Source organism: Xenopus laevis, chromosome 6L, assembly GCF_017654675.1.
Source record: "Xenopus laevis strain J_2021 chromosome 6L, Xenopus_laevis_v10.1, whole genome shotgun sequence".
Lineage (NCBI taxonomy): Eukaryota > Metazoa > Chordata > Amphibia > Anura > Pipidae > Xenopus > Xenopus laevis.
In genome coordinates this window covers 102,223,910-102,236,037 of record NC_054381.1, presented here as the reverse complement: position 1 = coordinate 102,236,037, position 12,128 = coordinate 102,223,910, and the positions used below count along the sequence as shown (strand labels likewise).

The 12,128-nt window shown below is 40.6% G+C and overlaps 1 pseudogene; it reads left to right on the top strand.

Annotated features, from left to right (window-relative positions):
* The first annotated feature begins 439 nt into the window (after positions 1–439).
* Positions 440–12,128, top strand: part of LOC108719158 — a 28,063-nt pseudogene continuing 16,374 nt past the window's right edge.

Here is a 12,128-nt window from a genome sequence, read left to right as displayed (position 1 = left end):
GCAGCCAAACAAAAGAACAATGGGAAGGTAACCAGATACCAGCTCCCTAACACAAGATAACAGCACTCAATAGTAAAAACCCATGTCTCACTGAGACACATTCAGTTACATTGAGAAGGAAGAACATCAGCCTGCCAGAAAGCATTTCTCTCCTAAAGTGCAGGCACAAGTCACATGACCAGGGGCAGCTGGGAAATTGACAAAATGTCTAGCCCCATGTCAGATTTCAAAATTTAATATAAAAAAATCTGTTTGCTCTTTTCAAAAATGGATTCAGTGCAGCATTCTGCTGGAATAGCACTATTAACTGATGCATTTTGAAAAAAATGACAGGATCCCTTTAAAAGTGAAAGTTACTGTTGTGTAATGGCTGCATGAATCTGCTAATAAAGCACTGTTATACTCTATTCATCCTCGGCTACCCAAAACATAACAAATTGAAGACGAGATGGATTGAAAATTTCGTTATTTCTGCTTGGTGGGTCAGCAGTAGCGCGGCAACCGAGGGGTTAAATGCTGGCTTCGCAGCGGGCTTACCCCTTTTTCCAGAGTGAGTAGTGCTGCATGATTGTCCTCCTTCTTAGCTGTGTCAGCATGGCAAGAGGAAAACTCTCACTGAGAGAAGCGAGCGAATGGCTGCAGAGGGAGGCCGGTCAGGAAGAGTTTAAACAGCTATCACAGCTAATGGCTCCAATTTCGGACACGCCTTCTGAGGAGGCGGCTGGCCCAGCACCTAGCAGGGGGAGGAAAGTGATGAAAGTGACGGTGGCTAAGTGTTCAGTTACTTCAGTTAAAGCAAAGCAAGCAGTGAAAAAGGCAAAGAAAAGGAAGATAGCGTCTGAGAGACCAGTGAATACACTTCAATGGCAGCAATGTCACCACCAGCTTCCCTGGCTGCTTCAAATACAGAATCCATTGAGATAGCGGGTCCAAGCACATCCACTGCGGGTAATGATTTATTTTATTCATCTGTTACTAATCCTAGTCACAATGTTTAGGAGGACATTCATGCTGACCTAGGCAATTACATACAGAATGTAATAAAGGCTATGTTAGGTGCAACCCCTGGCACATAAAAATGTCATTTAAGTGCAGGAATACCAGAAGCATGCCATAAGGACATAATTACTTGTCAATGAACAGCACTAGGTCTTCACTTACCAGTGGCTGTAAAAGAAAAAATGTATAGGGGTGAATATGTGGCTATATCATCCCTCCTGCCAGCAGCTAAAGAATGTACTAAGCAAAAAGGTGACTCAGAGGAAGAGAGGAGAAGACCAGTAGCCAGAACATTTTCAAACTGGCTACAGGCAGGGCCGGATTTACATAGCGGGCACCCCTAGGCCCATGCTGTTCCTCGCCCCTGTACCCTCCCCTTTATTCATGCAAATTTTCATCACCAGGACTGAAGCAATGGGCATTGGCACACGGGAAACGATTGTATGTCCTGCACATCCCCAGTGTTTTTGAACCAATGTGGATGTGGTTGGGCAGCTTGCCACCTCCTAAAATCCTGACGCCCCAGGCCCGGGCCTTGGTGGCCTTTCCACAAATCCAGGCCTGGCTACAAGCCTTCTGAATTTTTGGTAACTTGTTATTATCAAAACAGCCTGATCTAGCCCCGCAATTATTTAAACATATTGATATAGTGCTTGAAGCATATAAAAGCTTTGGCGGAATAGGATGGTTTATTTATGAGGAAAAATTCAGGCAAAAGATGTCAGTGCACAGGGATTTAGAGTGGGGTACAAAAGACATCGATTTGTGGCTAGGAATGATGGCATACAGAGTGCAAAATCCTAGTCTTGTTAATACGCAAAAGCAACTGCCTACAAAGCCCAATACATGTTGGGCATTTAATGGGTCAGTCTGTAAGTGCCAAGCAAATTGCCATTCCAAGCATGAGTGCTCTGGTTGCGGAGGCAACCACCCTGCTTTTTGTTGCCTCAAAAAATTTATGCCTAATTCCCAAGCTAGAGGACTTGGAAAAGAGCAAATGGCAAAGGGCGAGGACCCCAGTGAACCTGCAAAACATGCAGCCCTATTTAAAGCTGTACCCAAACCAGAAGATGGCAGCATTAATTAATTTTGGTTTTTCAGAGGGATTTTGGATCCCACATTCACCCAATGTAAATACTCAGCCTATTTTTGATAATCTTAAATCAGTCAATTCTGATCCCAATATGGTGAGGGAAAAAATACAAAAGGAAATTTGCCTAGGGAGAGTAGAAGGTCCATTTGAAACCTTACCCATGGAGGGCTTTAGGGTGTCACCTTTGGGGCTAGTCCCTAAAAAAGAAATAGGGCAGTTTAGACTAATCCACCATCTTTCCTTTCCAAAGATTCTATAAATGATGGAATTGACCCAGACTTATGTTCAGTGAAAATGAACCAATGTGGAAGAGGGGCTTTGTTTCCAAAAAGCACATACAGTCAGCATTCAGATTATTACTCATTCATCCAAACTGCTTCAAATTATTAGGTTTTCATTTTGATGGCCAATTTTACTTTGATAAATGCCTCCCTATAACTTGTGCCCTCTCCTGTTTCTATTTTGAATTGTTTTCAACCTTTTTAGAGTGGGTAGTCATGGTTGAATCGGGCTCTAAGCTATTTCTCCACTACCTAGATGATTTCTTATTTGTAGGTCTGGCCAATTCAAAAATTTGTGCTTCTAACCTGCAACATTTCATTTGGATTTGTAAAAAAATTGACATTCCATTAGCAGAGGGAAAAACTTTTCCTCCTTGTAATATAATTGAATTTTTAGGCATCAAAATTGACACCTTTAAGATGGAATTCAGATTACCGGAAGAAAAACTCAAGGAGCTGGTTCAGTTTGGATTACACTGCAAGAAAATCAATTTTGCCACAAAAGTGATCCCAGCAGGTAGGGTTTTTAATCGAAGGTTAGCCGCCTTAACTTCGGGAGTTAAAGACCCTGAGTGGCATTTAAGAATTCCTAAGTCAATAAAGCAGGACATAGCTATTTGGTATGATTTCTTACTTTATGAAGACGATCGGCAAGCACTCCGGAGAACTCTCTTTAGGTAAAATTCAACTTTTATTTACTTATAATGGGAGGTCCATTTGGCAATCAGAATTTGCAGATTACGAAATCATTCAGTTATTTACTGATGCAGCCGCTTTATGCGGTTATGGTGCTTTTCTCCAGGGTCATTGGAGTGCAGAGAGGTGGCCTCAACAATGGCAAGGAACAAACTTACTAAAAAATTTAGTCTATTTGGAATTTTTCCTTATATTGGTTTCGTTAGAATTATGGGGGAATAAATTAGCGAACAAAAGAATCATCTTTAATTGCGACAATGAAGGTGTAGTCTATATAATTTATAATCTCACTACTAATTCTCCTCCCGTATGAATGCTGTTAAAACATTTTGTTGAAGGACATTTTCCTACTCCTGATTTCAACTGCAATAGGCCTGAAGAAAGTGAACCTATAAGGCGTACTGAGAGAATCAGAAAACTACCTACATGGACCCAGGACTATGTGATGTGAAGAATGTATATTATTGCTTTAAAATGCATTGTTGTTGTTTATTACATTTGGCCAAATGCTTTCCTAACATAGGGGGAATATGTGGTGTTTATACAAATGGCCTGTAGATGTCATTGTGCCCAGACTTACACTGTGCATACTTCATGACAGCTTAAAAGTGAAAGTTACTGTTGTGTAATGGCTGCATGAATCTGCTAATAAAGCACTGTTATACTCTACTCATCCTCGGCTACCCAAAACATAACAATTCCCATTAACATAAAGCAGGGCAGGACTGCTGCTAACAATGGGGCTTATACAGATAGCTAGAATATCAGCCATAAAGCAGGACAGGACTGCTGCTTACAATGGGGATCAGATAGGATCTGTGCAGCCACTGGGACAGAATGCTCTGTTAAACAGATCTGAGCCATAAAACAGGGCAGGGCATCAGATAGGATGGGTCCATTACTTGTTAACAATGTCTCACCTTTCTGCACTGATATGAATGGCATCTGTCCATCACTGCACTGCATCACTGTGACTGCTTCCTAACTGAAGTCCTCCTTGTGTAAAATGACAGACTGGTCCCATTTAAGTCAGTTCTTCCACCCACACATGTTGGTAGTGACCAGGGTCGGACTGGGAAAAAACACGGTGGGCCCCAGGTCTTGTAGGCCCTGCCGGCCCAGACCCACTCCCTGGATAATCTTCCTGCTGTCCTGCCTGTGACCTCCCTTCTGGGCCGCAGCAAAAAAAAAAAGTGCACGTGTGTCAAAAATTTGCATGTGCATCAAAAAATCATGTATGCACGTCAAAAACTGCACATGCACAGCGGGGGGCAGGGGTCCGGAGGGGTGCCCTGGGATAGCAACGCTGATGGGCCCGGGCCCCCAATCCACCCTTGTAGTGACCTATATCTGTGTGTTCTTCACTTGTGATGAAAAAGCCCATGTGACCTGGGCCTTATTCTTGATTGAAGCTGTACAGTCCATTTTTTTTACCACAGTTAACTCAAGGAGCATTTATAAAATGCATATTTAATATAGAACCAGCACTCCCATTTAATTGCTGTGGATTCTTTATTATTGCATCACTATACATCACCCATGGTGATATGATAAATCTTTTACAGCAATTCAGTTGGAGTACCCAAATTTGACAATATTCCCCTCAAACGTAAAACATCAGAGTACAGACAATGCATAAACATTAGATACAGTATATATATCCAGCAGAAGAAGTGTGTATGCCAACTAGATGCGTCTTCCATATCCCTAGATAGACACTTTTTCTGTCACTTTTACTGCATCGACCTCTTCACTTTCCTCCTGTGCCACACCTGTAGCATTTTCTATTGTCCTCTTTTTTTTATTTTTGTACTCATTATTATATTATTACCATTCCTTTACATTCAGTTTCTCTGTCTTGCTACTCTTCTGCTGGTATACTCTCCTTGATCTGTCCCAGGTACAGATAACACTTAGGAGAGGGCTGAAGGCAGGCACAGTCGCACAGGCAACTAGTTCTGATCCCTGCTCCTGACCCGATCCTGATAATTCATGTGAAACAGGGTCAGGCACCAAGTCAGAGGAAATCAGTGATAAGAGGGGGCATTTTACATTTCTTCCAAAATATGTATGTCTCAATCAAGGATAGAGGAAGGCCAGAGAAATGTAAAGGGGATGCAAAAAAAACAAATTCTGGTAGTTTATTAATCACAGACTTATCTGATTTGGCAGGGTCGGTCCTGTAAAGATCAAAAGCGACACCTTGCTTGAGCTGGCTCTGGGGTCTGGGCTTTTAGTAAGAAACTAATTGTGCGGGGAGAGCTCAGTGTAGCAATATATTCCATGAATGTTCCCACCTTTGACTACCTTGCCCATTACATCCAGATCCCAGCAACTTCAGGTCAGAATCAGTAACAAGTCCATTAAGAGACAAGTAAAGCAGTGCTTGTAGTATTTTTTTTCTTTTCCGGGCCCCCTGTATTCCTGCTCCCCCTCCCAGCAGTTGAAGGGTCTGCTTCCCCAGTAGTTACACCACTGACCATGGAGGAATCCTCTTCTTTTGAATCTTCTTTCTTCAAAGTCCAGAGGCCGGTGCAGGCACAGTAGTGTGATCAGAGACAGAGAGCAATTAATATGCCCATCTCCAAGTCTTTGTTGTCAGCTTATGTTAAATGCAGCTTCTACAACAAGTTTAGTGCAATTTCTAAATGCACATCTTACTTTTTATATAATGTACAAAGAAATAAAAGGTGTAACTTATGTAGACCATGAGCAGAGGTACAACTGCACAGCATGAGCAAGGACACAACCGCCAGACAGACATATGTGGTGCAAGATGCAAAGTGCACCATCAACTGGAGCAGGACAGACTTGTCCTTACCCACTGCCATACATGCAGGCCTCGTAACAGACTGCATTATTCCCTGCTCCCTAACATTTGTGTGGCTTGCAAGTTATGGGACATGTAGGGGCAGGGTGCTACACATTTGTGTCATGGGGATCACCACAGGTCTCTGTAGAGAACAGAGACATGGAGTAAAGCATGCAGAGAAGAAGGCAGAATGCAAAGTGCAAAAAATTGCATGTTGCACCAGGTTTTTTGTACTTTGCACACTGCCTTCTCAGTCATAAATGACCTTACATTGGTGGTTTGATGCTGCATTCCAATGTACAAAACTCTTAAGATGTGGGTATGATGTCTGATCTGAAGTCTACCTTCCTAGTAGCTCTTGTATGTGTAATCATTTATTAATTCTGGATTTTCTAGTTGATTGACTCTTTGCCTGTTCATGACTATTCTTTTTCACTGCCTGGATTATGATTCTGCCTGACCCAATTGGACTTTGTTCAATAATCTCATGCATTCATTTTCCTCTAGAGGCCTTACATCCTGGTCCTGACAACTTTGTAACCATAAAAGATTTAAAATTACCACAATTTATAGAATGTATTCTTGTTTTGTATATTTTTTAGTTAAATGTAATAAATATGCATGATTACACCAAGCATTGTGTGGTATCTATTGCTCTATCTATTGCTCTCATATAACATCAGAAGATCATCAGACAAGCCCTCTTTCTTTCTCCTTCATTGAAACTTTATAGACTACTTGGTAGCCAGAATGGTCAGAAACTGATCAACGGGTGGCACTATTGTAACAAAATTCATTCATATAAATAGTACATGTATCCCTTAATATCTTGGAATTAAAAAAAATACATAATCAATGTAAGTTGCAAAAGTGCTTAGAATATCACTCTCATCAATTTTACATTCAATTATTTTAAAGGTTTACTTATCCTTTAAAGGCAAAAATTATCTTTGTCACAAATGACAAAGCTAAATGCAATCCATTACAAGTAACCCAACATTTACTCCAGGTTTGTCACAAAAAGAGTTTTCAGGATGGACTGAGAAGTACACTTACATTGAGATTAGAACTACTGGTAAAGTTTCATTACTATATTCACAGTTTATGGAGGTACCCAACAAAGCTTTATGTCCATATTGGACAGCATGAACCTCAGACTTACTGATACAAAATATGGACCATGAATTATTATTATAGGAGACAAAAGGGTTGTCCCAGTGGGAATTATTTCTATGATGGCAGATGTATAGAGCCCAGGCTGAGGTACTGGCTCTTTTAAATTTCAAGGATAATATTGGCTAGGGCCCTGAGCATGGTCAGGGCCAGATTTACATAACAGGTGCCCCTAGGACCGCTGTCATTAGTCACCTCGTCCCCTCCCATTTATTCAATCAAATTTTCATCACCAGAGCAATGGGGATTGACGTACAGGAATTTTTAAAAACTATTGTATCTCCTGTGCCTCCCCAGTGTTTCTCCACAAATCCAAGCCTGAGCATGGTTGGAGAGTACTCTGGCCAATTAGTCAGCAGGAGGTGCACTTAGGGCGAGCCTGGTGATGAGGAGTTCGGTGAGCTTGGGAGAAATTTTGCTGCCAACTTGTTTCATCTGTGGAACTGTTTTTCCTGACCCCTATTCACTGCTACAAGCAATTCCCCAACAAATAGTGGAGTATGCTGGCAACAGAGAGACAGTGTTAAAAGGACAAACAGCTGTTAAAGGGTCAGTACTTGTTTGTTGCAGCCTGTGAGAAGACAAGCTGTAGTTCAGCAACATGGATGAACTTGTAGCTGGCCCGAGTCAATGCTAGTCAGCAGGAGACAAATGCTGCCCAGCAAGAAAACGGTTCCATCCAGCAGCAGAGCATAGTGATCCTGCAGCAAATTAAGGCCACTCAGTATGAGACTAATGTTTTTTTCACAGTTCCGCTGTAAACCCTGACAAAGGCTTTGCATACCCAACTGGCAGCGCTAGCCAAGGTTGGTGAGGCTGATTGACAAATCCTGACAGAGGTGGTAGAGCAGCTGGTTACACGGGGCCCGAGGTATCGAGTGTGGCCCTCAGCGTGGATGGCCCTATTGAGGCCAGACGTTTTTTGCAAAAGATGACTCCACATTATGAAGTTAAGGCATCAATTTTTGTTCACCCATTGGAGTCTATGGGCATCATTTTCTCAGCTAAACTTGATGAAATATTTTGCTCATCACTACTCACTAGCAGTAACCCCATAGACATGGAAGATGTGCCCTAAGCTCTTTTTTACATTTAAATGACTGCATTCGAATAAAAATGTGTTTTATGCAATTCAGTGTTAGAACCGGTGCTCCATAAGAAAGTACAGACGGAAAATTACTCTGAATTTCTACGCTGAAAAATATGATTACTTTGAGAACCTCAGAAACCCTCAGTTTTTCAGAAAATTCCTAGCGAAATTTTTTTTCTCAAAAACCGAATACCGAATTCATTTAGAGCAGTCCAAAAAGATCAGTGCAGATCCCGTTGATTTCTATAGGACCTTGACAACTTTTACCTGGCAAAGTTTTGTATTAGGGTTTTTTGTGGTTTTTACACTTAATACAGTAAATCTCGAATTTTCAGAACATTTTAAAACAATGAGAAAACCACAAAATGTAAAATGGGGCTTCTACTGTAATACATTAGATTGATTTTTTTTCCTCTTTTTTTCTTTTTCTTCACTTTCTTATTTTTTCTCTTTCTTGGCTATGTCCCTTTTATTCTCTTTCTTTCATTGAGACCTATTCTGAAAGTCTAACCAGTAGGGGGCACTTTCAGTCCTCTGATCTGTTTGGTATTTCATAAGTATAAAAATCAATATGGAGCAGGCACTCAAAAGGCAAAACTTCCACCAGGCAAATGTTCAAATGTGAAGAAGTTTATTGTGTCAAACAGCCTGACCTTATGACCTGATCTGACCTGAGCCTATGATTAAGTGTTTGGAACACGAAACGCGTCAGGCTGTTTGACACAATAAACTTCTTCACATTTGAACATTTGCCTGGTGGAAGTTTTGCCTTTTGAGTACCTGCTCCATATTGATTTTTCGGCGTGTCCGCCCCCTGTGCTGAGGGCTCTGGGTGGTGCACCTGGGCCACTTCATTGATGTGGTGAGTAACCATTGTACTAACATGAGACCCTACAATACAGAAGCTTTTTTCATTTCATAAGTATAGAGTGTGTGAAATAAAACTACTTTATATTGATTGGTACAACTGGATTGTGTTTAACTTGCCAGTTAAACACAATCCAATGTTCCATCTAAGCTTTGTGCTTGCGCACACACATAAATTTTGATATGAAACCCTGAGTTTATAGTAAATTCTCAATCGTTGTTGTGGTTTATTGTAGTTGTTATTAAAATATTGTGAACCTTTTATAAACCTGAATGTAAAATGAAAGCCACTTTTGGTCAATAGTGTTTATATTGCCTTCCCCTGCTTTATTACACACAGATCAAAATTGTAGAAAGAAGGCGCACATCCTATTAATAAACTACAGGGTGCTAATCCAAAGGTGACTCCCCATAAGGGTCTCCATAATATTTAACAGCACAAAGAGATGGATAGCACACCTAATTTTGAAAAAACCTAATTAATTTATTAGACAAAAGAAAAAAATTATACAAAAATTACAAAACAAAAATCAAAATCATAATGAGCCCAGGCCTTTTTGATTTCTTTAATTTTTTGTGCCCCTGATGAAGACCCTTAAGGTCGAAACGCGTTGGGCTCATTATGATTTTGATTTTTGTTTTGTAATTTTTGTATAATTTTTTTCTTTTGTCTAATAAATTAATTAGGTTTTTTCAAAATTAGGTGTGCTATCCATCTCTTTGTGTTATTACACACAGAAACTGTGAGAGTTGAAAAGTGCCACAAAAATGTGACAATTAAAAGATTTTCTATTTAAGCACAAGGTGACACTGTTTAATGATATAGAAAATGGTTTTATGGCTTTGAACATGTAAGAAATTTGTCCTGTTGGATAGGAGTGCCATTGGCAAAACTAAAATGTGTCTCTTTTGCAGAGGAAAAGCTGGTCTATGCAAAACAATTATATACAAAATATTTTTACAAAGCTGCTAAGATAAATTTACATCATAAAGCATACCATATTTATAAACTACAATTTTAGAAAATAATTGAAGGAGTACTTTCAGCTTTTAAGACATTGGTATACACTGTGTGAAAACCTACTGTTCAGTGATTGGGATATATGGAAGGTGTTTAACTTGGTAAACACCTTCTTAATAGAAAACAATAAATATAACCCAATTGTTTTCATTTTTGTCTTTTGTTAAATCTTATCTTTCAGTTTAAGAAATGTTTGTGGCTTCTATAATGAAATAAAAAGCCACAATGACACAGGTTTAGTTATAGATTTAGACCAAAACTTGAACAGTATCCTCATTCATGTTGACAGTGACATGCTTGGATGGCTTGGACATGCAAATATGTCACAATAAACATCCATTAGATCCATATTCGCCAAATAGGCCTAACAATTAATGTGTCAAAAATCCCCAGTTAAGCAGCGTATCTATATCCATACATTCGACAAAAAAATATAAGTTAAAAACAAGACCTATGGTATCTCAATTATAACAATCTTATAGCTTTTTCACAAGCACCTTTAATGAATGGGATTTTTTTGTGCAATTGATGACAATGAATTATGTCATTATTGTGTTTTCTTCTTCTTCCTTAGTTGATGTATATACTATTTACAGTTCCAGGTTTATAAATACCTAACTTCCATATGATTTCCATTTGTTCTGGATTTCCTTGATTCATTGGATAGAACTTTTCAGTTTTCATGTATTTGACTATTAACTGTCCATTTCTCCAATATTTTATTTCACTTGATCACAAATGCATTATCAAAATATCCAAAAGTGGCTATGTTAAAATTCACAAAGCTTTTGTCTTAATTGTTACACTTCTGTGCTGGGTCTTCATAAATGAACCCTTGTGTTTTGTACTGTAGTTTTTGGGTGGCATCATAATAATGTTGTAGTTGGTCAGTTCTTTCAACACCACCCATGTACTTACTGTACTCCTTGCGACAGAGAGGCTTAGATTTTGGGGGACTACCACCATGTGGTTCATATTTTCAGGAACATAGGGGAATTAATCCTCTGTATCCCTACAATAAGATAAACAAAACTGTGAGGCTCTGCTGGGATTCAAGCCAAGGACCTTTGGGATTCTGGCTCTGTGCCTTAGCCATTGGGGCCAAGTGAACCTGTGGGGTTGCTCACTATGTATTACCTGGCCTTTGCAGCCCTAGCCCAACAGCAGCCTGATTGGTGGTTTTGGTCAGCCAATCAGGGCTGACCCTGCCCTATTGCTAGCCAGTTCTCATCACACTCTTTGCCTGAGCATTAACCTATACTAGCACCAGGGCCACCATCAGAAATCACAAGGCCCCGTACGACAAAATTTCCTGGGCCACCTGGGCTGCGCCCACCATAAGCCCCACCCACGAGCCCGCCCTCCCCACCCCACAGGTCCACCCCCTACCACACAGTAAAAAACCATTGGTGGCTAGGGTCTCCACATTAATAAAAAATAAAAAACATTTGTGGTCAGGGCCCTCCATAAAAAAAAAACATTTGTGGTCAGTGCCCCCCATATTGGTGGCTAGGACTCCACACAGTAAACAAAAATTGGTGTCCAGGGCCCCCCCCACGTTATAAAAACATTCGTGGCCAGGGCCCCCCTTAAACATCCATGTAAAAAAAATTGCCCCCCAGAAGTTTTAAAAAATTGGTGCCCAGAAAGGGTTACCTTTAGGGGGGCCCTGCCATGTTGCACTTACTTCATTAGTGTGGCCCACCTGCTGTAAGTGAGCTGCCAACTTCAGAAGGATGGAGGGGAGCACAGGTGGCTGCACCTTCTTCCAGTGACAGCATTTTCTTCCCTTATTGGTCACAGAATTTCAAGTCCTGGTAAAGCTGCATGGTGATTGGATGAGCTGGAGGGGAAGTTCAAACCTTAACTATCCAATCCCTGAGCAGCTCAACCGGGACTTAAACTCTGTGACCAATAAGGGAAAGGAATGGACAAAAGATACCTCCCCCTGTGCTCCCATCCTGCCTTCCTGAAGTCGGCAGCTCTCAAAAAGTAGGGGGGCCAAGCTAATCAAGTAAGTGCAGCGTGGCCAGGCCCCCCTTACCCCAAAATCGTAGTAGACAGCACCAGTCTTGAAAATTGTTTAAAAAAGCCTT